Raw genomic sequence first — 27,651 nt, 5'->3', positions numbered from 1 at the left:
CCATCACAACACCTAATGTTTTGGACAAAGATTATGACTAGGTGACAGAGCAGAAGCACCATTATATTGGACAAATACCACTATTTTAAGTTAAAGCTTCTTTTTAGCCTTATGCATTTTAAGAAAATTATTTTTTTAACTATAAGCAACCAGAAAAAGCAAACAGTAAACATAAATAAAACAGCTTGGGCACAAAGGAAGATAGGGTAAAAGTTTTTTGTGTAACTGTCAAACATGACCTTTATACAATGGGCCCCAGTAAAATAGTGGGCCTTAATAAGCACATTCTTTCCCTTCAGGAGCACTAAAATAGGAAAGCTAAAAGCAAACTTGGGGGGTATGCCTGCAGCTGCAGAAAAATGTATGGGAACAAACACATAACTCTCCCTCCCAAATAAGCACAACAAAAAACACAAAAGCAGTCCAAGCTTCTAATAAACTCTCCCACCCTAAATCCTTAAAAACTCTTAGTCTGTAAAATATTGTGCCTCTAATCTAACTCAGCTAAAAGTTCCTCTCAGGTTGTTTTCTCTAAAATAAACCTGTCATTTAAGACAAGCCACCTTTTGTGTTTCTTTCCTCTTTCTTGAATTCTTACACTAGGTACCTGTGACCCTTGCTAGGTCATTCTACTCTCCATGTGTCCTAGTTGTGTGACTGGGTTAAATTATGTTTGTTAAGCTCATTTTCTATCCATTTATCAATTCAACTGATAGCTATCAAGCAAATACTACATGCCATGTGTATTATGGATGATGCAATAGTGATCAATAAAGATAAGTTCTCTACCCATATGAATTTGAATGGAGTGAAGGAAACAGTAAAACAGGAAATAATATTTTTAATTGCCATATTAGGGGAAATGACATACCTCTGAGATAATATTATCCAGGAAGAAAATCTAGGTTAGGGTCCTTTATTAAGGGAGTAAGTTGCTTATACTTTTTATATTACATTTCCTATTAACTTTTTTAAAAAATTGTACATTTTTGTTTATTTTAGTGTGAAAAAGTTTACCTTTTAGGTGAGTGTGTGAGTACAGTTCATATCTATGGGTTCCACATCTGTAGATTCAACCAACCACGGATTAAAAATATTTTATAGAAATGATGGTTGCGTCTGCACTAAACATGTACAGACTTTTTGTCTTGTCATTATTCCCTAAACAAAACAGTATAACCACTATTTTACATAGCATTTTCATTGTATTAGGTATTATAAGTAACCAGAGATGATTTGAAGTATATGGGAAAATGTACATAGGTTATAAGGAAATACTACATCATTTTATATGAGGGACTTAACTTGCACATCCATGGATTTTGGCATTCACTGGAGTTCCTGGAATCAATCCCTCATGGATACCAAGAGACAACTGAATACACACATACACACACACACATGTATATATATAGAGATGTGTATATATATACACATCTAAAATACAATGCTTGAGTAGCAATCTTTCCTCTCTCATTTTCAAATTCCCATTGTGTGGTGGGTTTATGTACTAATAAAAACTTTGATGATTTAAAATTTCACACACACACACACACACACACATATATGTACATATACACATGTAGCTTAAAACACAAATTTATTATATTCCAATTTAGATATCCAGGATAGGTCCTCAACAGGCCAAATCTAGTATGTTGGCCACTTTTGTTCTATTCTGGATGTTCTAAGAGAGAATCCTTTTTTTCTCTCTCTCTCTCTCATTCAGGTTGTTGGCAGAATTTAGAATGTAGTTCCCTGTGGTTGTAGGACAGAGGTCCCCGTTTTTGTACTGGCTATCAGCTAAGAATCCTTCCCAGTTTCTAGATGCCACCTACATTCCTTGGCTCATGGACCCCTTCCTCCATCTTCATATCCAGCAAAGGCAGATTAAGTCCTTCTCACGTCATACTTGTATGAACTACACTCTGCCTACCTTTTCCACTTTTAAGAGACCATATGATTATATTAGGCCCACCCAGAAAATCCAGGATAATATTCCCATCACAGGATCAGCTGATTAACAGCCTTAATTCTATCTGCAATCTGATTTCCCTTTTTCCATGTAACGTATATATTCACAGCCATAACACCAAGATGCAAAGACCACAGGAGCCCAAATCCTGCCCACCACATGGGAAAGAAGGATCTTGGCAGGTCTGTCAGACACCTTCCTGGAAAGTTATATCTTTACAAGAAACAGTAACATTATCATTTTTCTGACAGGGCTATATTTCAGTGGATAAGAATGACTTAGCCTCCTTTTCTGAGAAGCACTTTATAAAATCATTTGACCTCTTCTGTTGTGTTTCCCACTTATCAAGCTGCCTTCCAATAGGTCAGCTATCTGTAACTTTCCGTACTACAAAGGAATTTGCAGGGCATGACCATCAATTTTCCTCTGTAAGCTTATATTGTTCATTGTGGATTAATAGACTGTCATGCACCTAGGTGAGCAAGTCTACCCTCTGAGATATAGATAAATTCTTACCGTACTGACCAATGAAAAGTGAGGTTGCAAATAATACAATGCTTAATATTCACTAACCTCTAGAGAAAGACTTCTCATGCTTTAAATGTATACGGATATCACCATACAGTGCTACTGCTGCTGCTCCATAAGCCATGCAAGACTTGAGAGATTCTTAACAAAGTGCAATCTTTAGTTGAGTAGCATCATCTGAGAACTTGTTAGAAATGCAGAAGCTCAGCCCTTACTCCAGATCTACTGATCAGTACAGCTACAAGTGAGAAGCACGGCTCTAAGATCAGTACTTTTTAAAGGACCAGCAGTATTGGCATCATCTGGGAACTTGTTGGAAATGTAAATTCTCAAACCCCACTCCAGATCTGTTGAATCAGAATCCCTGGAAGATTCTGATTCAATAGAATCAGTGGTCTGTGTTGTCACAGCCCTACAAATGATGCTGATGCAGGCTAAGTCAAGGAACTGCTGGTCTAGAGTAATGGTTCTCAAACTTTGCTGCACATTGGAATCAGCAGGACAGTTTTTAAAATTGCTGATAGCCATATCATGTCTTACAAATTAACTCAAAATGCCTGAGGGTAGAAGACAGACATCAGTACTTTTAAAAGATCCCAGGTGTTTTCAAAGACCAGTCAAGCTTTGGAACCATTACTTAAATTTACCAATGTAAATGGCAACTCTGGCAGCTGTTCTCTGTTATCTCAATGTCAGAATCACCTAGTTGATGCCATGATCCCATTTCCAGAGATGTTGACTGAATAAGTCTGGGATATCAAAATTATTTTTCCTCTTATTTTTTTTTATTTCACAAAAAGAAAAACTTACTATTTTTGATACACTGTTCTATGAGTCTTTATAGATGCACTGAGTCATGCTTCCACTTCCAGAGTCATGATGAAGAGAAGTTCCATCATTCACAAAACTTTCTCCTCACAAAGCCTTTTTAGGTTAACCCTTCTCCCACCATCAGCCCATGCAACCCCTAATTTTTCTTTTTATATGTGATTTAGAATAATTTATATTGATTTATTATCTAATTAACAGATTATTTCCTCATTTGCATAGGGTCCACTGAAGAGCCAAAGGCATTCTTTATCTCTGTTACTGTCTCATATCTAGTGCTTCCATTTTGCTTCATTTCTATACTTCCCATCTCTCTGCTGAAAGCTCACATCTCATCTTGCACATCATCCAAATTTAATATATTACACGTTGTCATTTCAGATTCTGTGTCAGATAGTTTCAGTGTCTGTGGCATACCTAACAATCACTGTGTTGACTGTTTTATTTCTTGACAGTGTGTTTATTCTTCTTGCATTCTGTATTGTGAAAGTAAGTAATTCAAAATTTAAGCTGCTTGGAAATTTAAAATATAATGAGCCTAAAAGGTGCCAGGGAAGACCTCTTTTCATTATTGATCTTCATTACAGATCTTCATTATAACTTTCCTCTTACCTTTCTCACATAAAGGCTTCATGATTATCACATTGCCTACAACGGAATGTTAAATACACTCATTTAAATTAGAAAGGAATGAAAATAAGCTGTAAAGAAAACAAGCTGGGCCGGGCGCGGTGGCTCAAGCCTGTAATCCTAGCACTTTGGGAGGCCGAGACGGGCGGATCGCGAGGTCAGGAGATCGAGACCATCCTGGCTAACACGGTGAAACCCCGTCTCTACTAAAAACTACAAAAAACTAGCCGGGCGAGGTGGCGGCGCCTGTAGTCCCAGCTACCTGGGAGGCTGAGGCAGGAGAATGGCGTGAACCCGGGAGGCGGAGCTTGCAGTGAGCTGAGATCCGGCCACTGCACTCCAGCCTGGGTGACAGAGCGAGACTCCGTCTCAAAAAAAAAAAAAAAAAAAAGAAAACAAGCTGTAGAGAAAAGAAAAGAAGCTCTAATTAATTAAATTGTAAGTCACTGACCAGTCTTGTATAGAATTTCTTTTTTCTGCCTATAGAAGCAAGACCCTAACTTTTCATTTCAGAGCACTAACCTATTTCTCTGAAGTCCATGTTTCCAGGATGGCCACAACCAGCTTTTTACCTGAATAAACACTTTAAAACTGGATTCTGATCCTTTTGATTATTTTAGTTAGACAGTATGCATCATTTTTTTTGTTTAAAATGGCCAGTTGTGTATTATAGTGTAAGTACAGTAGACCCTTGAACAACATGGCTTTGAATATCATGGGTCCCCTTATAGTCAGATTTTCCTCTACCTCTGCTACCCCTGAGACAACAAAACCAATCCTTCCTCTTCCTCTTCCTCTTCCTCTTCCTCCTCAGTTTCTTCAACATGAAGATGACAAAGATGAAGACCTTTATGATGATTCATTACCACTTACGAAATAGTAAATTTATTTTCTCTTATTTATGATTTTCTTAATAACATTGTCTTTCCTCTAGCATACTTTATTATACAAATACACTATATAACACATATAACATATATGTATTAGTTTATGCTATCAGTAAGTCTTTCTGACAACAGTGGGCTATTGGTAATTTAGTTTTGGTGAAGTCAGTGTTCAAGGGTCAATTGTACAGGCTCAGGTAAATAGGTTTTACACCTGGAAATGAGCACTCTTTTCCTTCTGTTATACCTTTAGTGTGGGGATTGTGTTAATCCAATCAGAGGTTAGTCTGAGTTTAAGGTTTGTTGTAGCTATGGTTACAACCCTCAGTGAACCTGTGATATTGTGATTTATAATACAAAATATATATCGGTGTTTGTTCTTGTTTCCTGGTACACAGCTCCTGAAGCACTTGGAATCTTCAAAGTGATGACTGGTGGCTTATGGGTTTCTGGATAGCCCCAAGATGGGGGGAACTGGTTGCCATGAGAATGAATCCTGTGATTACAGAGTTGTAGTATTCAACCGCACCCCTTGATCTCCAGGGAGGGAAGAGGAAGTAAAGGTTGAGTAAATCATCAATAGTCAGTGATTCCATCAATCATGTCTACATGAAAAAACCTCCATAAATAAACAAAAACACAGGGTTTAGAGAGCTTCTAGGTTGCTGAACACATGGAGGTTCTGGAAGGATGGTTCAGCCAGAGAAGACATGGAAGTTCCATGCCTGTTTTCTCATACCGTACACTCTGCATCTCTTCCATCTGGCTGTGAATCTTTATCCTTTGTAACATCCTTTACAATAAATGGGCAAACGTATGTGTTTCCTTGAGTTTTATAAGCCACTCTAGCAAATTAACCTGAGGAGGGGGGTGCAGTAGTCTCTGATTTATGGCCATTTAGAAGAACAGATCACAACCTGGGACTTGTGACTGGCATCTAAAGTGGGGGAGTCTTGCAAGACTGAGCTCTGTGAGATCTGACACTATCCAAGTAGATCGTGTCAGAGTTGAGTTAATACCAACGTGGTATCTGCCAGAGAATTGCTGGGCTTATGGGGAAAAATTTCCACAGATATGAGGTCAAAAGCGTTCTGAAAGCTTCAAGAATGTTGAGTGGTGTGTGACAATGGAAAAAACACTGTTTTATCTTCCTATTTTCACAGAACCATATACTTTAAATTTCTCTAGCAATAACTTAAGAGTAAGAGCTGGTTTCCTAGAGGGTTTTCTCAGATCTTCTCCACCATCAGCTTTAAGTCTTATGCCTTAGAGTGACTGTATTTTCAAATTCTTGTCTCACTCCCAGCAGTACTGCAGTCTTACATGCTACACGACCTTCTTAATCTAATTGTGCAGGACATGTAGAGAGTGTTTTGTTTTGTTCTAATTAAAAACAAAATAAAATGTCTTAGAACGGCACCATGTCCCTGAGTTTTGAGGACGTGGTCTTCTCAATGCTTCCACCTCACTCCCAGCTGTGGTTTGGGGTCAAGTTGGAATTCCTGCCTCCTTGACCAGTGGCAGCATGTTATTTTCTAATCTTCAACCCCCATCTTCAATGGGTTGTCACCAATTGTTCTGAGTAGATTAAACCCTTGTTCTATGAGGGATACGGAGCGACAAGAGTCCAGGTGAAATTTTCACCATCACACAATGGCTGTTGTTCCCTTCCTCCAGGCTTGCACTGTCAGAGATGCTTTATCAGAACCCTTACCAGGCTTTATTGATACATACTGAGATCCCTGGAGAAGAATATGCAAGGGAATAAGATTGTTCCTCCCTCTGTGACCTCCAGGGGCTTCATAATATTTTACCAATCCACATTTATGCTGTGCCAATTTGTTATCTGTTTTAGTTGAATTATTCTTACTAGTATCTTTTTATAACATCTACCCAAAGAAAGTAGATGCTCGGGTCTGGCTATCCCGACAGATGCCTGACTCTTTTTTTTTATTTTTTTATTTGTTTTATCCTTGTTAACCACCCTACAAACTCAGCTCTCTGAGGGGTTCAAGAAAAGCCATGAACTTGTAGTTTGTTCATTTCTTTTTGCTCTAAAGGGTGTGTGTGTGACACTAATTCCAGCTCTCTACGTTCCAAAGCAGAAACCGGAAGTCTTGATTTTTAAAAGAATTTCAGGTGATTTTAATGTGCATCCAAGTTTGAAAACCATTGTCTTTTAGGAATAATCTTTGAAGACAATGATATTCCTCAAGTCAGAAAATGTGTGCCTTGCCTTTTGCTGTTCGTGTTATATGACTCAAAATATAAATGGGAGATCCTACTGTTAGTAGGTTAATTAATGGCACTAAGTTAATTTGCTTCTCAGTGTTTTCTTCCCATTTTACCTGTTTGGTTCAGGACTTTTTAATGAGGCTATTAGCTTGATTTTATCACATTGACATTCCTGGATTTATTGCCAAACTAAGTGTATAGTTTCTAGCTCCAAAACAAACAAACACACAAAAGACAAAGAAAGGGAAAGATGAAGAAAAGGTAATAACTCGAATGTACTCATATATTTTTCAAACCAGAGAATGATCAAACAAAAAAATTAGTGGAAACTGAAGAAACAAATGAGAAGGGAATGTGTAGCACATATGTTCTGTAATCAGCTTGTCATATACACATTTGAAGAAGGAATATGTCAGGTATGTATTTTTCCAAGTCAATATACTAGATATAAAATGAGAAACGGCCAACTTCATAAAATTGCACATTTCTTTTCCATTATAAGAATACTGGAATAAAAATTAAAAGTCAGAATTGCCTTATTTGAAACAAAAAAAAAAAAAGAGACCCAAAATGAATGATCACATAAAATATTCCTTATATTGTTCTACACTCTGTTTCACAAATAGAACTTCCAGTGTTAGCGATTCTTGTTTCTTTGAAAATTGAGACCTAGGCTGGGCACGGTGGCTCATGCTTGTAATCCCAGCACTTTGGGAGGCCAAGGCGGGAGGATGATTTGAGGTCGAGAGTTCAAGACCAGCTTGGCCAACATGGCAAAACCCAGTCTCTACTAAAAATACAAAATTAGCTGAGTATGGTGGCATGCACCTTTAATCCCAGCTACTCGGGAGGCTGAGGCGGGAAAATCGCTTGAACCCGGGAGGCAGAGGTGGCAGTGAGCCAAGATCACACCACTGCACTCCAGCCTGGGTGACAGAGTAAAGCTCAGTCTCAAAAACAAAAAGAAAAGAAAGAAAGAAAGAAGAAAGAAAGAAAGAAAGAAAGAAAAGAAGGAAAGAAAGAGAAAATTGAAAATTGAGACCTTTTAGTTAATTTCCTAGATAAATTATTTTTGAGAAATTACTAAAATTTCCCTTATTATTCTCCTTTCAGTATTTATATTACTATATCAGAGGTACCATTTCTTAATATACTAACATTCTCAGGTTTAGAAACTTCCCAGATTCTTCCATCTTCACATATATAATGTGAACTCAGAAAAGACAATTATCTGACAAACGTCTAACCAGTATTGTAGGAGCATCTAAAGACACTAAAGAAGAATTACAAAACAAAAATCATTAGGATGTGCTCGCTTCGGCAGCACATATAGAACAGACTGGTGAAAAGTAAACCATGCAAAATTTTCCTTTAATAAAATTTGCTTGTTTTAAAAAAAAAAAAAAAAAAAAAAAAAAATCATTAGGATTTTTCTGACTGTTGAATTATTTTGCTTCTACCTCTATTCCTTGTCAATCTAACACAGAAACACACACACACACATGCGCACACACAATCACACAGATGGCTACCCACATTTATTTACAGATAACTGATTTATATCCCCGGAAATACTTAAACGTGAAATGTAACCTCTCATTTTACATACAATGCACTTTCTTCCTGGATACTATTCTATTTCACATTCCAGGTACACACCTAATCATGGTTGTATATGGAAAATTCACAACAAAGGGAAAGTATTAAAAATTCTGAAACATGTTTCTTTAGTTCCAATTTCAACAAACCTCCATTTTCACCTAGCTGTCTAGTCATATGCTTACTATTTCAAATTTGGGCAATTGCTATAAAGTGTAATCTAGGCTGGCTTAATTCCAGGAGTCATTGATGTTGTAAACACAGCTCAAAATAACATCCCAAATTAGCAAAACACTGCTTAAATTACATTTGTTAAAAGTAGTACCTTTGGTAGGCTTATGCTTTAACTGATATCAACAATTGCCCGAGAATGTGGAAGTCAATGAACCAAAAAAGGAGCATTACCAATTAGTGCTTTTACAATCTGTGAGCAATTTCAAAACAGGTTTCCAAATGTAGACAAGAACACTAAAAACATTCAAGAAACTGCTGATGAACAAACCCTGGGGTGTGTAGCTACAGTTGGGAATTTACCATTACCGTCTGGTCACACTAGGTCCTCTCAGCCACGGAGAATTGATATATCATGTCAAGATGTACACATTTTATTTTTGTTGATTAAAATTTCACTGGTTATTAAGGTGGATTTATTAGGTGAAAATAAATAAAACTATATTTATCCAAAAGATGTACACATGACACACATAGTTCTCTTTCTTTGTGCAAGCCAGACAGTTGCATCTGGCTGACTGCATTCTAGAGATCAGAGTGCATCCAAAAGTTCACAGGCCTCCACGGAAGCATGGGTTAAAAAGGCAATTCAATCTAGCTTCAAGTTGGCAGAGTCAGATCAGTCCAAAGTTTTCTCAGCAATCCACATAGGTGAGAGATTGCAATAATATTGAGCTCTGAACAAAGATAGTAAGAATACAGAGAATAATTTTCTGTAGCCCACTTATACTGGTTCCAGATAACCATTGTGTACTTCTTCCTGACTGCATTGGGAGCTTGAATTCAACTATGAAAGGAGAATTTACAACATGAAAAATAACAAATCAGGTTTGTTTATTTGTTTCTCCCAGAGAGCTAGTTTATTAGCATGCTTTTAGAATGCATGTTTACAATAAAAATGACACGAATGTCAGTCAATAAAACTTTTAGAGACATGCTGTACATTTGTGTTCAAATTTTGGAGAAGCTTATGCTATGAAAAACTCAAGCCCCTTACTGAAGAAGAAATACATTAGAAGGTCTGTTTAAGGTGATATCCACAGACCAAAGCTTATTCTTATTTGCTCAATATAACATGGTTTCTATGGATGAAGATGCTCTATAAAATAGCTGTATTTGCTAATTAACAGGTTGGTAACAATTTTCAATAAGAAGTAGAAAAGTACCTGAAATGATAGTGAAATTCAGTCCTTTTTAATTATCTTTTTTTCTACATCCTGAAGCACATTTTCTCCTTTCAAAATAAACGTGCTGCTCTTTGCCTGGAAGTACCAAGCTATAAACCTGAAGGCCAGAAAATTTGTGGTTCAGATGAGAAAGTCTGGAAAAGCTGCCTAAGTGAACACTGTGTATTTTCTTTGCATGCGATGATAGAAACTTCATGTTTATCCTCCGATTTTCACTTTCTAGGCCAACACAATCTTGCAGCCTCTATTTTTCTTGATTCTTGTCCTGAGCTAACCTCAAGGTGACTAAAAAAATCTTGGAATCCTGTAATTGAAGTTATACATGATGTTCAGAACTGGGAAATACTCTGGTAACATTTGTGAGGGTTACCCTGAGTTCAAGCTTTCCATTAATGTATCAGATGCGATACTAGAAAATGAATTCAGCCATTACAAAAACCTGCTGGAAAAAGTCAGCTTTAATCTTGGAGAAAATCACTAGCATTTCAAGCAAGCAGCAGTTGAAGTTAAAAGTGCACTGGAAATAAGAGACACCAGAATTTCTTTTCAAGGACTCTGGAAATTTTTAATATCCAGATAATAATCCACATTTTTAATATTTAGAATGCTAAAAGTAATCAAAATTAAATTAGATGATTTGAGTTTAGTAAGGCTGTAAACAAATGAAAATCATCAAAAACAAAAATTAGAAAGCTTTTAGATGTTTAAAGTTTGTCCTTAGGGTGTAATTAGCAATATTATTTATTAAATATTATGTCACAATTTTTCAAAGCAAATCATTCAGAATATTATTTTACACATTCTACATCTTTGCTACACCTGAAGTTATGATATGAAAACATCTCTTTGATAACACTTGTGTGTACCATACATAAAACATTTTAGATAAATTATGAAGTGATAAATTACTCTTGATTCCTACTATTAAACACATATATTAAAGTACTAGAAATGAAATAAATTGTTAACTTTGTAAATATATGTGTAAAGTTTTTAGTTTTTGTAATTTTAAAAAATATATAATATTTCAAGTCAGTTACTAGACTTGAGCATGCTGTATATAGCAGGAGTAGAGAAAGACAAAGGAGGGCTCCATCATACACCCACAATGTGTAACAGTGTGTCCCTTACTCCTTAAAATCCTTGTTTGTTGATGCCCAAATTTGGGGAAAAAAAATCTATGCAAAGTTTAAAAAAAAATTCAATGAACTCCACTAGTGAACCAATATCCCCACTGAACCATTCTAGATGTCCACATGCCTAGTTCTCGTAGACATACCTAAGTCCAGAAATGCTAGAAGCTGCAAGAATTCTAGTCTAGGCATTGATAAAGAAAAGACTGCAAAATATATTGTGGATTCCCTAAGGCCTACATTTGAATGGACTTAGCCACAGACAAAGCTCTAGGTTTCTCTTTTAGCTTTTCCATATTGACTCCTGGGTTAGGGATAGTGAAAACTTACATCATAGAATTTATTTTAGAGAAATAAAATTAGCAAAATTGGTGGAGTAAGACCTCCGAATATTCTCTCCTTTGTAAAAGCTTTGAGCAACTGGCAAAAATTAGCTTTGTCAGAAATCTGGAAAGTAACCAAAGACTTGCAGTAATCTGGAGAGTATTTGGTGAGAAATATGGTTTAATCTCAATAAAAAGAGCAAGCTTTGTGACATTTTAACTTGCCCTATTTTCAGCCCACCCTCCATCTCCATGTTTGCCTCAAAAATCAATAGCCCACAATTACAATGAACATCAGCAGTTATGCAGCCCTCAGAAGAGGAAGAATGGGATTGGAGCTCTGTCAGAGTCTCATTCTCATAGGACTGTGGTACATTGGAAGATCTGATTTGCAATGTTGTGTTTATTTCATCTGTCTATGAACTCACTCACGAAAAGACGAAAATAACAGGATTCCAAATCTAAAGCAGTCAAACCATACTACTATGAATATATCTAAAGTATTGAAATCCATAGAAAGTAGACAAATTCATAAAAACAAGGTATATAATAGTGGCTGTCAAGGGCTGGTGACATGAGGAAAAGGGAAATTGTTTAATTGGTACAGAATTTCAGATTTGCAAGACGACAAGTTCTGAAGACTTGTTTTATAACAGTGTGAATATCCTTAACGCTATTGAAATATGTACTTAAAATGGTTAACATGGTAAATTTTATGTAATTTTTTTTCCCACAATAATAAAAAAATAGATAGGAAAAAGTAATCCCCATGGTTTTTTTTTTTTTTGAAATTAACAAGGTAATCCTTAAGAAAATGTGAAATAACAAGAGACTCCAAAAAATCAAAACAATATTGATAAAAAACAAAGAGAACCTACATATCCTGATTTCAAAACTTACTATGAGACTTTTGTAGTAAAAATAGCGTGATACTGGCATAAAGACAGACATACATATCAATCAAACAGAAATAAGGTTCCAGAAATGAACACCTATTTTTACTGGCAGCTGACTTCAACAGTAGTGCTGAGACAATTCAATGTAGAAGGAACAGTCTTTTCAATAACTACTACTAAGACAACGGGATATTCACATGCCAAAGAATGAAGTTGTATATCAACCTCATCTTTGTATAAAATTTAACCCAAAATGAATTAATAAATAAAAAGTCCTAAAACTATAACAATCTTAAAAGAAAACAGATATGTAAATCTTTGTGACCTTGGATTAGCTAATAGTATTTTAGATATGACACTTAAAACACAGAAACAAAAGAAAAAAGGAGACAAATTGGACTCCAACAAAACTAAAAACCTTTAAGCATAAAAGGACGCTATTGAGAAATGGGAAAAACAATCCACAGAATGGGGAAAAACATTTGCAAATATACGTATATATTTTTGATGTGATTCATGTTTTTTCCTCTCCCTATGTGAGAAATATTAATTCCTTCATTAAAATTTTTGACCATTTTTGTTGACTATATGTCAATATAAATAATATGTCAATAAAAATGGTTCTATCAAGAACAACTAATTCTGTAATCCCAGCACTTTGGGAAGCCGAGGTGGGTGGATCACAAGGTCAGGAGATTGAGACCATCCTGACCAACATGGTGAAACCATGTGTCTACTAAAAATACAAAAATTAGCTGAGTGTGGTGGCATGCATCTGTAGTCCCAGCTACTCAGGAGGCTGAGGCAGGAGAATTGCTAGAAGCTGGGAGGCAGAGGTTGCACTGAGCCAAAACTGTGCCATTGCACTCCAGCCTAGGCAACAGAGTAAGACTGTCTCAAAAAAAAAAAAAAAAAAAAAAAAAATTAATTAATTCCCAGAGGAAGGGAAGAAGTTCATATAGTTCATATACTATTAAATTCACCCATTTAAAGCATGCAATGCAATGTATTTTTAGTACATTCACAGAATTGTGGAACCATAACAAAACTCTAATTTTAGACAGTTGTTTTCCTAAAAGAAGCACTTGTATTTATCATTTATTCCCCAACTGCCCACCCAACTTTCCCAACCCTAGTAATCTACTTTCTGTCTTTTTTCCTGAATATAAATATGTGTATATATTTGACAAGAGTTTAGTACAGGGAATATACAAATAACAAATCATCAATTTAAAAAATCCAATTTTAAATGAGTAAATGATATGAACAGACATTTCTACAAAGACATACACAAAGGGACAATAAGCACATGAAATACACTCAACATCATTAGTCATTAGGGAAATGCAAATTCACACCACAATGAGATTCCAATTCACCCTCATTGGGGTGACTGTAATTTTTTAAAAAGAAAAACAAGAAGGTTTGTTAGCGACATGGAGAAATTGGGACTCTTACACATTGCTGGTTCCTACAACATTGGAAAAATGAGGCAGTTGCTTTGGAAAACAGTTTGGCAGTTCCTCTGAAAGTTAAACACAGTTGTCACATGATCCAGCAATTCCACCTTAAGCTATTTACCCGAAAACTGAAAACATATGTTCACACACAAAAAAATATGCAAGTGTTCACAGTAGCATTATTCATAAAAGCCTGAATGTGGAAACAACCCAAATGTCCATCAGCTGATAAATGCATAAATAAAATATGGTATATTTGTACAATGGAATAATATTCAGCCACAGAAAGAATGAAGTACTGAAACATACTACAATGAGAATGAACATCGAAAATTTCAATTAAGTGAAAGGAGCCCATCACAAAAGGCCATGTAGTACATTAGTCCATTTATGTAAAATTCCTAGAATAGAGAAATCGGGAAAAAAGACAGAAAGTAGATTAATAAGGTTAGGTAAGTTGGGTGGGGAGTTGGGGAATGACTGACAACGGATACAAGTCCTTCTTTTAGGAAAAATGAAAATTTTCTAAAATCAGAGTTTTGTTATGGTTCCACAGTTCTGTGAATATACTAAAAACCATTGAGTTGTATGCTTTAAATGGGTGAATTTCATAGTATACGAAATATATGAACTTACTCCCGTCTTCCATGAATTAATCATTTTTGATAGAAGCATTTTTACTGACATGTATACTGAAATATAGTCAATAAAAGTGATCAAAAATGTTAATGAAAAAATTAATATTTCTCTAGTGGGGAGAGGAAAAAACATGAATAAGAAACAAAAAAGAAGTTGTTAGAAAGAATTGCAAAACTTAGCCTAAAGAAGAATAATGAAGGGGTGGCCTGCCCCTCCACATCTGTGGGTGTTTCTCGTTAGGTGGAACGAAAGACTTGAGAAAAGAAATGAGACACAGAGACAAAGTATAGAGAAAGAAAAAATGGGCCCAGGGGTCCAGCGCTCAGCATACAGAGGACCCACACGGGCACCGTTTTCTGAGTTCCCTCAGTATTTATTGATCATTATCTTTACCATCTTAGAAAAAGGGAAGTGGCAGGATAATAGGATCATCGTAGGGAGAAGGTCAGCAGTAAGACATACGAATAAAGATCTCTGTGACATGAATAAGTTTTAGGAAAAGTGCTGTGCCTTGATATGCATATGTAAACATCTCCATAAACCTTTTTAGTGCATAAAGAGCAGCATTGTGCTAAAAAGTCCCACCTTTCGCCCTAAGGCGGTTTTTTCCCATCTTAGTATAATAGAACATACAATCGGGTTTTACACCAAGATGTTCCATTGCCCAGGGAAAGGCAGGAGACAGATGCTTTTCTCTATCTCAACTGCCAAGAGGTCTTCTTTCCTCTTGTACTAGTCCTCCTCAGCACAGACCCTTCACGGGTGTCGGGCTGGGGGACAATCAGGTCTTTCCCTTCCCACGAGGTCATATTTCAGACTATCACATGGGGAGAAACCTTGGACAATACCTAGCTTTCCTAGGCAGAGATCCCTGCGACCTTTGGCAGTGAACGTGTCCCTGAGTACTTGAGATTAAGAGAATGGTGATGACTTTTCACAAGCATGCTGCCTTCAGGCACTTGTTTAACAAAGCCCACCCTGCACAGCCCAAAATCCGTTAAACCTTGAGTCACCACAGCACATGTCTTTTGGAAGGACAAGGTTGGGGGTAGGGTCACAGATCAACAGCATCTCAAATACAGAACAAAATGGAGTCTCTTATGTCTACTTCTTTCTATATAGACACAGTAATAGTCTGATCTTTCTTTTCCCCACATTGAATCCATAGCTGACCCTAATATTTTGGTTGAACAAGTTATTCAAGATCAGATATGAATCTCTCACTATTTTCAGGAGATAAATTTAGCTTTTGTAACTCTTTTTCCAAAAACTGATTCTGCAATTTATCAATATTGATCTCCTTTGGCAGCCTGGAGTGAATAACAAGGAAAATCAGGAAAGCTGTCCAATCAAATACCAAAATGTACTGCCGGACTGCAAGAGTTAAAACACTATGGTTTTGGTCAACATGTTTATCAATGAAAATAATAGAAAGAATGGACCTATGGTTTATTCTATTCCAATTCATGATTAAAAAATTATAGTAAATTGGCCAGGCGCAGTGGCTCACACCTATAATCCCAGCACTTTGGGAGGCGAGGCGGGCAGATCACGAGGTCCAGGAGATCGAGACCAGCCTGGCTAACATGGTGAAACCCCATCTCCATTAAAAATACAAAAAAAAAAAAATTAGCCGAGCTTGGTGGCGGGCCCTTGTAGTCCCAGCTAATTGAGAGACTGAGGCAGGAGAATGGTGTGAACCCGGGAGGCGGAGCTTGCAATGAGCCAAGACAGAGCAAGAGCCCATCTCAAAAAAAAAAAAACATTATAAGTAAATTAATCAATAAAGGAGAAGCTATTATATAAAGAAATTAGGACAATTGGCTCTTCATTAAAAGAGAAAATATGCTTGATTTCTACCTTAGAGAAACACAAAAGTAATTCTAGCTGGCTTAGTAATAAAGATTTAAAAAAAAAAAAAAAACTTGTTAAATTTAAATTTGTCTATTTCTGCATTGCTCTGAGAAGTAGCTCTGGGAAGGAAGTAATCAGAAGATTTATGACAATTTCCTTCTACTCCGTACTTTTTCATAAGCCCTGAAATACACATTTATAGTGAAGACTTATTGAATAAATCAAGTCCCTTGGGTTCACTCAAAACAATTAATTCATAGATTTCAAAATTTAAAAGTTAAGATAAATAATATGCTAGTGTTTCTTACAGAACTTAATATTAATATTAATATATATTAATCTGTAATTTAAATAATATTTTAGACTCCCCCCCACCAAAAAAAAAATAGCCTTTGCAAGGGATGTAACTCTCTCCTGAGCTTTTGCATAAGCATCAATCTACATGGCTTTTTTAAAACTTTTATGTTATGTTCAGGGGTACATGAGATTTGTTATATAGCTAAATTGCATGTCATGAGGGTTTAGTGTACAAATTATTTCATCAGCAAGGTAATAAGCTTAGTAATCAATAGGGAACTTTATATGGTTTGGCTCTGTGTCCCCACCCAAATCTCACCTCTAATTGTAATCCCCACATGTTGAGGGAGGGACCTGGTGGCAAGTGATTGGCTCTTGGTGGCAGTCTTCCCCATGCTGTTCTCATGATAGTTGTAGGGAGTGGTCTTATTCTGGACATAGGAATGGACAAAGATTTTATGACGAAGACATCAAAAGTAATCGCAACAAAAGCAAAAACTGACAAATGGGATTTAATTACATTAAAGAGCTTCTGCACAGCAAGAGAAACTATCGTCAGAGTGAATAGACAACCTACAGAATGGGAAAACAATTTTGCAATCTATTTGTCTGACAAAGGTCTAATATCCAGAGTCTCTAAGAAACTTAAACAAATTTACAAGAAAAAAATCATTACAAAATGGGCAAAGGACATGAACAGACACTTCTCAAAAGACATTCATGTGGCCAACAAATACTTAAAGAAAAGCTCAAAATCACTGATAGTTAGAGAAATGCAAATCAAAACCACAATGAGATACTATCTCATGCCAATCAGAATGGTGATTATTAAAAAGTCAAGAAATAGCAGATATTGGAGAGGTTGAGGAGAAAAAGGAATTCTTTGACATTGTTGGGAGTATAAATTAGTTCAATCATTTTAGAAGACAGTGTGGTGATTCCTCAAAGATCTAGAGGCAGAAATACCATTTGACCTAGCAATCTTATTATTGGGTATATACCCAAAGGAATATGAATTATTCTATCATAAAAACACAGTCGTTGTAGCAATATTCATAATAGCAAAGATATGAAATCAACCTATATTCCCATCATTGATAGACTGGATAAAGAAAATGTGGTACATATACATCATAGAAGGTTATTCAGCCATAAAAAAAAGAATAAAATCACTTCCTGTGCAGCAACATGGATAGAACCAGAGGCCATTTAGCAAACTATCACACTAATAAAAAACCAAATTCCGCATTTTCTCACTTATAAGTGGGAAATAAATGATGAGAACACACAGACACAAAGAGGGGAACAACAGACACTGAGGTGTATCAGATGGTGGAGGTTGGGAGGAGAGAGAGGATCAGGAAAAAATAACTGATGGGTACTAGGCTTAATATTTGGGTGACGAAATAATCTGTACAATAAACCCCCATGACACACGTTTACACATACAACATACCTGCATATACATCTTGAACTTAAAATAAAAGTTAAATAAATGTTTGAAGTTCTGTTTTTATTGATATAAAATTTATATACCATAAAATTCACTATTTTAAACTGTAAGAATCTGTGCGTTTTAGTATATTTACAATATTGTGCAACCATCACCACCATTAATTCTAGAATGTTTCCACCAGCCAATAAAGGAACTTCATACCAGCCAGTAATCACTCAATTATCTCCTCACCCTGCCCCCTAGCATGTACCAACCACTATCAACTTTCTTTCTCTACAGATGTGTCTATTCTGGACATTTCATATAAATGGAATCATGGACTATGTGATATTTTGTGTGTGACTTTTTTCACATAGTGTAATATTTTCGGGTTCAACCATGTTTTAGCATGTGTTCATACTTCATTTCTTATTCTGGATCATCAATATTTTATTTCCTCATAATGAATACACATTTTGTTCATTCATTTATCAGTTTATGGACTTTTGAGTTATTTTTACTTTTTCACTGTTATGAAAACTGTTACTGTGGAGAACTGCATAGAAGTTCTTATTTGAATTCATGTTTTCAATTCTTTGGGTATATACCTCAGTGGGATTTTTCTGGGTCACATGGCAAATCCATGTTTAACATTTTGAGGAGCTGTCCAACTGTTTTTCAAAGCAGCTGCATCATTTTACGTTTCCATTAGCAATATATGATGATTCCAATTTCTCCACATCCTCATTAACACTTGTTAATTTCCTTTTTCTTTTTAATAGGTATTAGTGGGTGTAAAGTGTTGTAACATGGTTTTGGTATATATTTTCCTAATGATTAGTGGTGCTGACCATCATAATATGACCTTAATGAATTTTCAATATTTATGTGATCTGTAATGATATTACTTTTTTCATATCTCAAATAGGTACCTTGTGTTTTTCTCCCACTTTTCCATTATCAGTCTTGCTAGAGTGTTATCAACTTTTAAATCTTTTCAAAGAATGCACTTTTAGCTTTCTCAATTTTTGGCTATGTATATTATACATATTTGCTTTAACTTTCATTATTTACTGCATTATCTTAATTCTTTTAGTTCAATTTACTGATTTTATAGCTTCTTGAAATGTAAACCTAGGCCATTTATTTTTAATTTTTCCTACATTCTAATACATGCATCATAACTATAATTTTTCTCCCAAAGAACTGCTTCAACTGCATCTTCTGCCCCAACTGATATATTGTATTATTAGCATTCAGTCAAAAATGTTTTTTATTTCTATTTTGATTTTTGTTTTGACCCATGGCTATCTGGAAGTTCATTGCTTAATCTAAATGTTTAGCTATTATCTAATATTTTTCTGTTGTCTATTTCTAGTACATTTTCACTGTAGTCAGAAAACATACTGCATATGATTCAAGTATTTGGAGATTTATTGAGACTTAAAGTAAGTTCCAAGTATAAATAGGTCTGCAAAAGATCTAGAAGGAGTCACACCTTTCCATTTCAAGGTTTGGACTTAAAGAGGAATATTATATTTTTTTGTTCTTCACTGCTTTCATATATATTTTAATGACAAATATTGCTTAAAAGTATAACCTTAATGAAAACTGTTCATGAACTCTATGTATGCATATACATTACTATTATCTAACAGGTACTACAGTGTATAATGTTTATATCATTTGGGAAAAATAAAATTATTAAAAAGATGAATGCAGGTTATGCTTATTTAACAATGTGATAAACACATTGGACTTTTGGAAAGTAAGTGGAAATTTCTCCCATATGATGTAGCACTGCTTCAGATGCTGTCTCTGAGCTTCTTAGAGTTAAACACTGACAGTGAATTGGAATACAGATTTCTCATTGTACTTTGAAATTCCATTATATTTATAGCCATCTCTTCACTCACAAAATGTATCTTCAGGTCCTCTGACTTGTCCTTCTTGTCAACAATTATCTTACTTGTTGATAACACACCACAACTTCAAAAAACACAAGGCAATAATGGGGTACAAATAAAAGAGAAAGTCATCCACACTCACTAGTTTTTATGACTCTGAAGAAGTTAACCAACACTCTAACCTTCAGATTCCTCATTTGAATGACAAAAATTTACATTGCCAGGACATCAAGACTTCAAAGGAATAACTTAAGTCAAGTATTAAATAGATTGTCTTTCACATGAGTAGTACTTACAAAACCTAAATTATTTCCTTTCAATCCATTCTGACATGTCTTTTATGTTAAACTGAGTTTATTTGTAGCTAAAGTGTACCCTAATGGGGCAAGCAATATTTAGAACTAACTTCCACATTTCAGATTAGGTTAGGTCCTGCTACAATAACAAATGACACAAAAACCTCAAAGGCTCGAGATAATAAAGGTTATTTTTCTCTCTCACTACATGGTCAGCACAGATCGGCAGGTGGGATTTTGCTTAATGTATTTGCTCATATCTAAACTGATGGATATATGCTTCTAAATTTACACCAGCCATAGAAAAGAAATGTGGCGAATCATATGGGGGTTTTAAATTCCTTCTCAGAAATGACACACATCATTTACACCTACATTTTATCACTAAAGTAAGTCACATGGCCACATCCAATATCCAAGTGTAGAGACAGAGAAGTGCACTCCTATAATGTGTCCAAAGGAGAAGAGTCTGAAACATCTGTGGTAGGCTAATAACCAGCAGAGCATCTTTCATAGCCTATATTTCAGCTCTCTTGAGAGTATTTAAGAGCACACTCCTGTATAGCCACAAGTATGCGTAAAATAGAAAAGACAAACAACATCAAATGTTGGAGAGGATTTGAAACAATGAGAATTCTCTTATGCTGTGCTTATGGGAGTATAAGATGTCATAATCACTTTGGAAAGCTGTTGGACAATTGCTTAAAAAGTTGAATCCACATCTACCCTTTGACACTGTCATTCCATTCCAAGAGAATTGAAAATGTATTATCCACAAAAGTGCTGTTAAAGAATGTTCAACTAGTTTTACTCATAATGGCCAAAATCAGCCTACATATCCATCAATAGGAAAATAGATAAACATGCTACCATCTATTTATAAGATGAAAGTTACTCCTAAAAAGGAACAAACTACTGTTTTATCGAACAATGTGGAGGACTATCAAAATATTTTGCTGAATGAAAGAAATCATGAAACGAACATTCTGTATAATCCATTTATATACAGGTTTAGAATGGGCAAAACTAACACTTATACTAATATAAATAATTTGGAGGACATTTCAGTCATATAATTTTTATAACACTTCATTTGACTAACACGATTCATTAACCATGTCAGGACATTCAGGGCTCTGTTCAATTTTTAAGAAGAATTTTAATTTTTAAAAAAAGTTTTGTGGGTACATGGTGTATATATTTATAGGGTCTGCAAAATGTGCTACAAAGGAATGAGATCTAGTCATTTGCCACAATATGGATGGAACTGGAGATCATTATGTTAAGTGAAATGAGCCAGACACAGAAAGATAAGCATTGCATGACATTCAGATTTTTAAGGTAATGCTTTACTTTACTTGAGAAGCTTTGGAACACAACTATACTGTAACAAACTGAATATTATCAAAAATATCAATGTTACTTTGATGCTATTCCAAGACAGTCACATTTTTATATGCCATATCTTAAAGTCTATAAAACTCAATGAGTTTTAAGACTTTGGATAAGTTTGGTCAAATTTTAAAAATAAGAAAACTATATTGAAAAAAAGAGCATTGAATCACCTAGATCCTGTCATCTGGTGGGCATTTCCATCCCGAATTTCACCAGTTACACAGCTATTTAACTATTTACCAGTATAATTTAAGACAAAGCTTGAGCTTGAGAGAACAGGTATGGGTTCTTATTTGGATATGCTATCTAACTAACTGTTGAACAAAATACAAAATTACCTTCAGCCCTTTTCTCACTTGCTAAACAATAATAAAAGCATCTAGAATAGTGCCTGGCACATGATATAAAGCTAATAAATGTCAGTTTCATTCTTGCATATGGAGAATGGTGAATAAATGTGTTTTATTCCTCCTCCTTTCTCTCCTCCCTCTTTTCTTCCTCCTTCTATTCCTCATCTCCTCTACCTCTCTCCCTTCCCTATCCTCACTCTACTCCTCTTCCTCTCTCCTCTGTCTTCTCCTTTCCCTCCTTTTCTCTCTCCTCTCTCCCCTCCTCTCTTCTCCCTCTGTTCCTTCATCTCTTCCTTTCTCTCCTCACCTCCTTATATTTCTTCTCCCTCTCCTCTTCCCTCTCATCTATTTTCTCCATCTCTCTCCTTCTCTTTCCTCCCTCTCCTCCTATCTCTTCTTTCTCTCCTTCTTCATCCCCTCCTTCTCTCTCCTCCTTCACCTTCTCTTTCCTTCCTCTCCTCCTCTCTTTTTGCTTCTTCCCCTCTCTCTCCATCTTCTCCTTTTCCTCTTTCTCCTCCTCCTCTGCCTCTTCCGCTCCTCTTATTCTCCCTCTCATCTTGCTTCCCTTTGCTCTTCTCTTGTTTTTGCTTCTGCTCCCTCCTTTCTTATTTTCTGGCCCTTTTCAAATACATGCCATGACAAGTAGAAGGGAAATAAAAGGAAGACTTATTCATAAGACTTTGAAGACTGTCTTTTCTGATTGTCTTTAAATCTGTTACCTGTGGTATTTAGTATTAAAAATAGCAAAAAAAAAAAAAAAAAAGCAAAAATAATGAAAAATAGATTTCTGTTACATAAATCAATTCTAAATAAATTTTAATCATTTAAATTTAAACCCAGAAGGCTTATTCAGATACAGTTTGAATATTTTCTATAAATATGCAAGAATCTCAGATATTAACTTCTTGACTGGGGAAGAAACAAGAATCTCTGGACAGCTGCAAACACTACCATGGGAAAATCTATCAGCTCCAACATATTGAATCTAATCTGACATATGCACTTGCTCTTTTTTTCATAGCAAATGCAAAAGTCAGGTTATTGAGTAAATTTCCCTTACACCTGTCTTCTATTTTCGGTATTCTTTCAAGCTGTTTAATGTGAAGAAAATTACAACTGGGATCTAATCTGTTCTATGTATTTTTCATGCACCTCCATTTGAGATTTTTCTGACGTTGGCTCATAAGGAGAGCAAGGTTAGACATCTTGGGGAGCAATTTCACAAAAAGATGCTATGTTCTCATAATTATATTAAGGCATACATGTCTTTGAATTTTCCCATTATTGGAGTTCTTAACTTTGATCATTTGATTCAACAAGGTTCCTGCCAGGAAGTTTTACTCAGTGGTTGTTCTTTCGTCCTTTATCAGTAAGCATTCTGTGAGGAAATACTTAGAGACTTGTAAATATTTTGTTCCTCTTTAAATTTGCACCCAGTTTTAGCATCCACTGATATTTCTTGGCTGAACTTATTACTGTTACAATTGCTATCCAATTGTGATTTTCCTACTTCTACTATTCTTCCACATTTGTTGACATTATATGAAGGAAAACTATCTCTTCTTTGTTGCTTTCTTTATGGTAGTAGGACAGATGGATTATTTCATTTCATTGATTAAAATTTATTATTATGAATCTTTCATGAAATTGTCCCAAATTTGGTCAGTGGGAATCTCTTCAAGCTGGCTTTTATGTCTTTTTGACATTGAGAGGAGGTGTCAGCTGGGCTTCCTGGGTCTAGCAGGTGCTCAGAAAGCTGTGAAACTCACTCCTTTCCTGCATCAGGACTTACTTTTGTCCTGGATGAATAATATTGAAGTAATATGCTTAAAATATTCCTAACATCAGAATTTTTGCATGTGTTTTCTTCCTCCAAGAAGGCTATAAACAGGAAAACTTTTACTGTAAGCTTCCCTGTGTCCTCTCTGCCTCTCTCCTTTCCCCCGCCCCTGAAACTAAAAGGAATGTTAAAAGCCCATTTTTCTGTGACCAGCAGACCTTATCTATGCTCCCAATTCCAATTCCTTGTAAACACAATTTGTAAAATCCTGTGAGTTCCTGTCTCCTTTGCCATGCCTCTGCAGGTTCATAAAGAAGATACAACTTGAGTTACAATCCCGGTTTTCCTCAAGATCTGACACATGTTAATTGTCATTGTTTCTCACTTTGGTAACATCTTCCTGCTGCACTGATGGAAAACTCTAACACTGGCTACCCGCTCAGGACCCTTTTCACTCTGTGGAAGCTTTGTACTGTCACTCTGCTCAATAAAGCCTACAGCTTTTTTTCTCTCGGTCTGATCCGTGTCTCTCTCTCTCACCACAGGCTGCCGCCACACCAAATTTTTGGCGTGACTAAGGCGAGAACCTTTAGCGTTAAAACATGACCCTATCATTCTTTGATACCTCCATACTTTCTGATACAAAATAATGGTCCAAGCTGCTTTCCCTTCCCCAGTCCTGGAAGCAGCCATTTATTTCCTTAGTTCCTTTAAGGAAGAATGCTGGAGAGAAACCAGCATCTGCATATTAGGCATGCTCATTATTATTTAAGAATTGTTATTCTCAGACAGTGTTGAGGAATATGTATTGTAAATGTACACACATTTTTAACCACATTTCCACATTGAAAACTGCCAGTTTAGATACAACTCAAATCCAATACCACAGGTTGTTTTTTCGATTTTTTGAGATGGAGTCTCGCTCTGCTGCCCAGGCTGGAGCTCAGTGGTGCAATCTTGGCTCACTGCAACCTCCGCCTCCTGGGTTCAAGAAATTCTTCTGCCTCAGCCTCCCGAGTAGCTGGAATTACAGGCGCCCACCACCATGCCCAGCTAATTTTTGTAATTTTAGTAGACACAGGGTTTCATCATGTTGGCCAGGCAAGTCTCAAGGATCCTGACCTCAGGTGATCCACCTGCCTCCGTCTCCCAAAGTGTTGGGATTACAGGCGTCAGCCGCCGTGCCCGGCCTCAGGTTTTCTATAATACTTTCCCTTTCCATATTTGTAAGTTCCACCACTGAGAGTGAGAATTGCAGCTATCATTATACTAAATTAATTTTTTGTTTCAATCCTCCCAAATGCTATGAATCTACTATTGTCACCACTATCCCTCTTCCCCAGTATCCCTCTTCTCCCATACTGAACCATTGCAAATACCACTGCCCTCCTCTCCTAGTGCTCTTCTCACCCTGCTCTGTCTCCAGCTCCCTGCACCAGGCTGAGGCCACCAGCACCCACAGCACACCTTCCTCACACTGCTTCACACCCTGCTTTGATAAGATGACTCTCTCATTCAAAAATAAATTAAAAAAAAAAAAGCCAAGGGATTGCAAATCACTTATATTAGCTCAGGTCCTGCAAGAAGCAGGTGTTGAAGGTAGATAAAATATATATATATATATATATATATATATATATGGATTTTATTCAAGGAAACATCCATGTGAGACAAAACAGGGAAGGGACCAGACAAGCCTGGGAGAACTGTCCAAGTGTAAACAAGTCTAACTCCAAGTGGAAAAAAGAAGATGAGAGAGGTTGCATGGAAGGAACGTTTAAGAAAGAGTTCAGGGGTCCTCAAGCCAAAGCAGACTACCAGAAGTGTCTTATGACTCCCACAAACCTTTCTGCTTCAGTATTCATCCCTGCCATGCTCAATCATTGGTAGAACAGCTTGTGGGAAGCATGGGATGACTGCAAAAGACTATGAAACAGTCTAGGTCTCTCAGTAATTACATTCCCTGTAGTTGGAGGAGTGTCATCTACATTCCAATGGCTGTCCAAAATTAATGTTATTTTTCCCTGATTACAGGTGTTTAATATCATAACTCAGAATTAAGTCAGCACCACATTAAAATAAACTTTCTTATGTAAATAACACTTAAGATTATAACAAGAAATGACTTTGCAAACCACTGGCTCTTTATTTTTTTCATCACAACTCAGAAACAAAGACAGTACCATATTAAGTTAAACCCTTTTTACATAAGAAGATTTTTGTTATCAAATTGCTAGACTGCTGGTCTGGTGTTACAAGATGATGCTGAACACGATAAATGAGCAGGTCTTTCTAAAATGGATATATATGTCTATATATATATTTTTTTTTTGGCAAGTGTATCTCTTATTTGTGGCCCATAGCATTTGAGAGAATCTTGATTTTTTATTTAGCATGTTTGTGCTTCTTTATGATGTATCTAACTTTCTCAAATAAACAGGTATACAGAACAGGCAGATTTTTCATATTTTGGGAAATGCTAGATAAAAGTGTGGAAGTCATGGCAATAGAGAGCTATTTTACATTACAGAGCTTTATTGAGCAGTTATAGACATAACTCCTGCCCTTAGAGCTACAATTCAGCATTTTATAGTCTCCTGGATATTACCTTTGAATTTAATCCTAAAATTTTAGCATCAATTTGGGTGGAGGCCATATGTTGAAGCTTCACAAACTCAGCTTAAATTTGGCATAATGCTGAAAAGCCCTGTGGTAAATATACAAAAATGTTGTACAGTGAATATAGCAAGAAGTTTTAGATATAGATATAAAACTAGACATCTGCAGCAAACAGATAAATATATGAAAAAATAAGACATTTGTAATGATTTTCTGATAGAAGTTTTGAAATCTAATTTTCACAAATATCTCTGAAATTTAGGTTAGATCTAAAGAAGTGGGAGAAATACACAGGAGGAAAGAATTAGGGAAGAAACAAAACATGATCCAAGCAGTATCAGTATGATAAAAGAGTTCAACTGTTTCAAAAACATTTATGGTTTATAGTTATTTAACATTTGACACATAATGTCGAATGCTTACTATGTGGCAGACACTGTCTTTACATGAGCTGTTCAGAATGGCAACCTCTAGTCACATATATCTATGAAATACTTGAAACATGACCGGTTCACATGAGGATGTACTTTAACTGTAAAATACACACCCAATCTCAAAGACATAGAATGAAAATATCTTACTAATAATTTACACTGATTATATGTTAAAATGATAATATTTTGGATATAATTGGGTTAAATAAAATATACATTGAACATTAATTTGACCTACTTCTTTGTGCTTGCTTAATGTGGATACTAGATAATTTGAAATAACATAAATGTAAATTTCATTATATTTCCATTGGGAAAAATTGTGACAAGTACTATTGCAGTAGATATTCATGATTTTGGTTAAATACATCTGTCTTTTCATCTTCCTTGGTACCTGGTAGGACAGCACAGCCTCACTCACTTTGAAGTGAAATGTGGCCACCAGGTTTCCTTTAATCACAGAAATATAAGGAGAAGTGTCACTTCCCTATAAAAGGGCTTTAAAAGCCAATGTGGTATTTGCTCCTAGCTGCTGTTACCACAGAAACAGATGTTGCAAAGAGGCCTCCATCTTCCTGATTGCCAAATGACTAAGATTAGAGCCTTTCCACCTGGATTGTGGGTATGTAGTTTGAGGCAGATATAAAGTTTTAATGAAAGTTTCTCCAAAAATGTCTAACAGAAAATAATCAGCCACATACAAGCAAAAAAAATAATTATTTTAAAATAATTGTAT

This window comes from Trachypithecus francoisi, unplaced genomic scaffold, assembly GCF_009764315.1.
Source record: "Trachypithecus francoisi isolate TF-2019V2 unplaced genomic scaffold, Tfra_2.0 Lachesis_group0, whole genome shotgun sequence".
Taxonomy (NCBI): Eukaryota; Metazoa; Chordata; class Mammalia; order Primates; family Cercopithecidae; genus Trachypithecus; species Trachypithecus francoisi.
The sequence above is the reverse complement of the archived record's forward strand: the minus strand, read 5'-3'. Positions refer to the sequence as shown.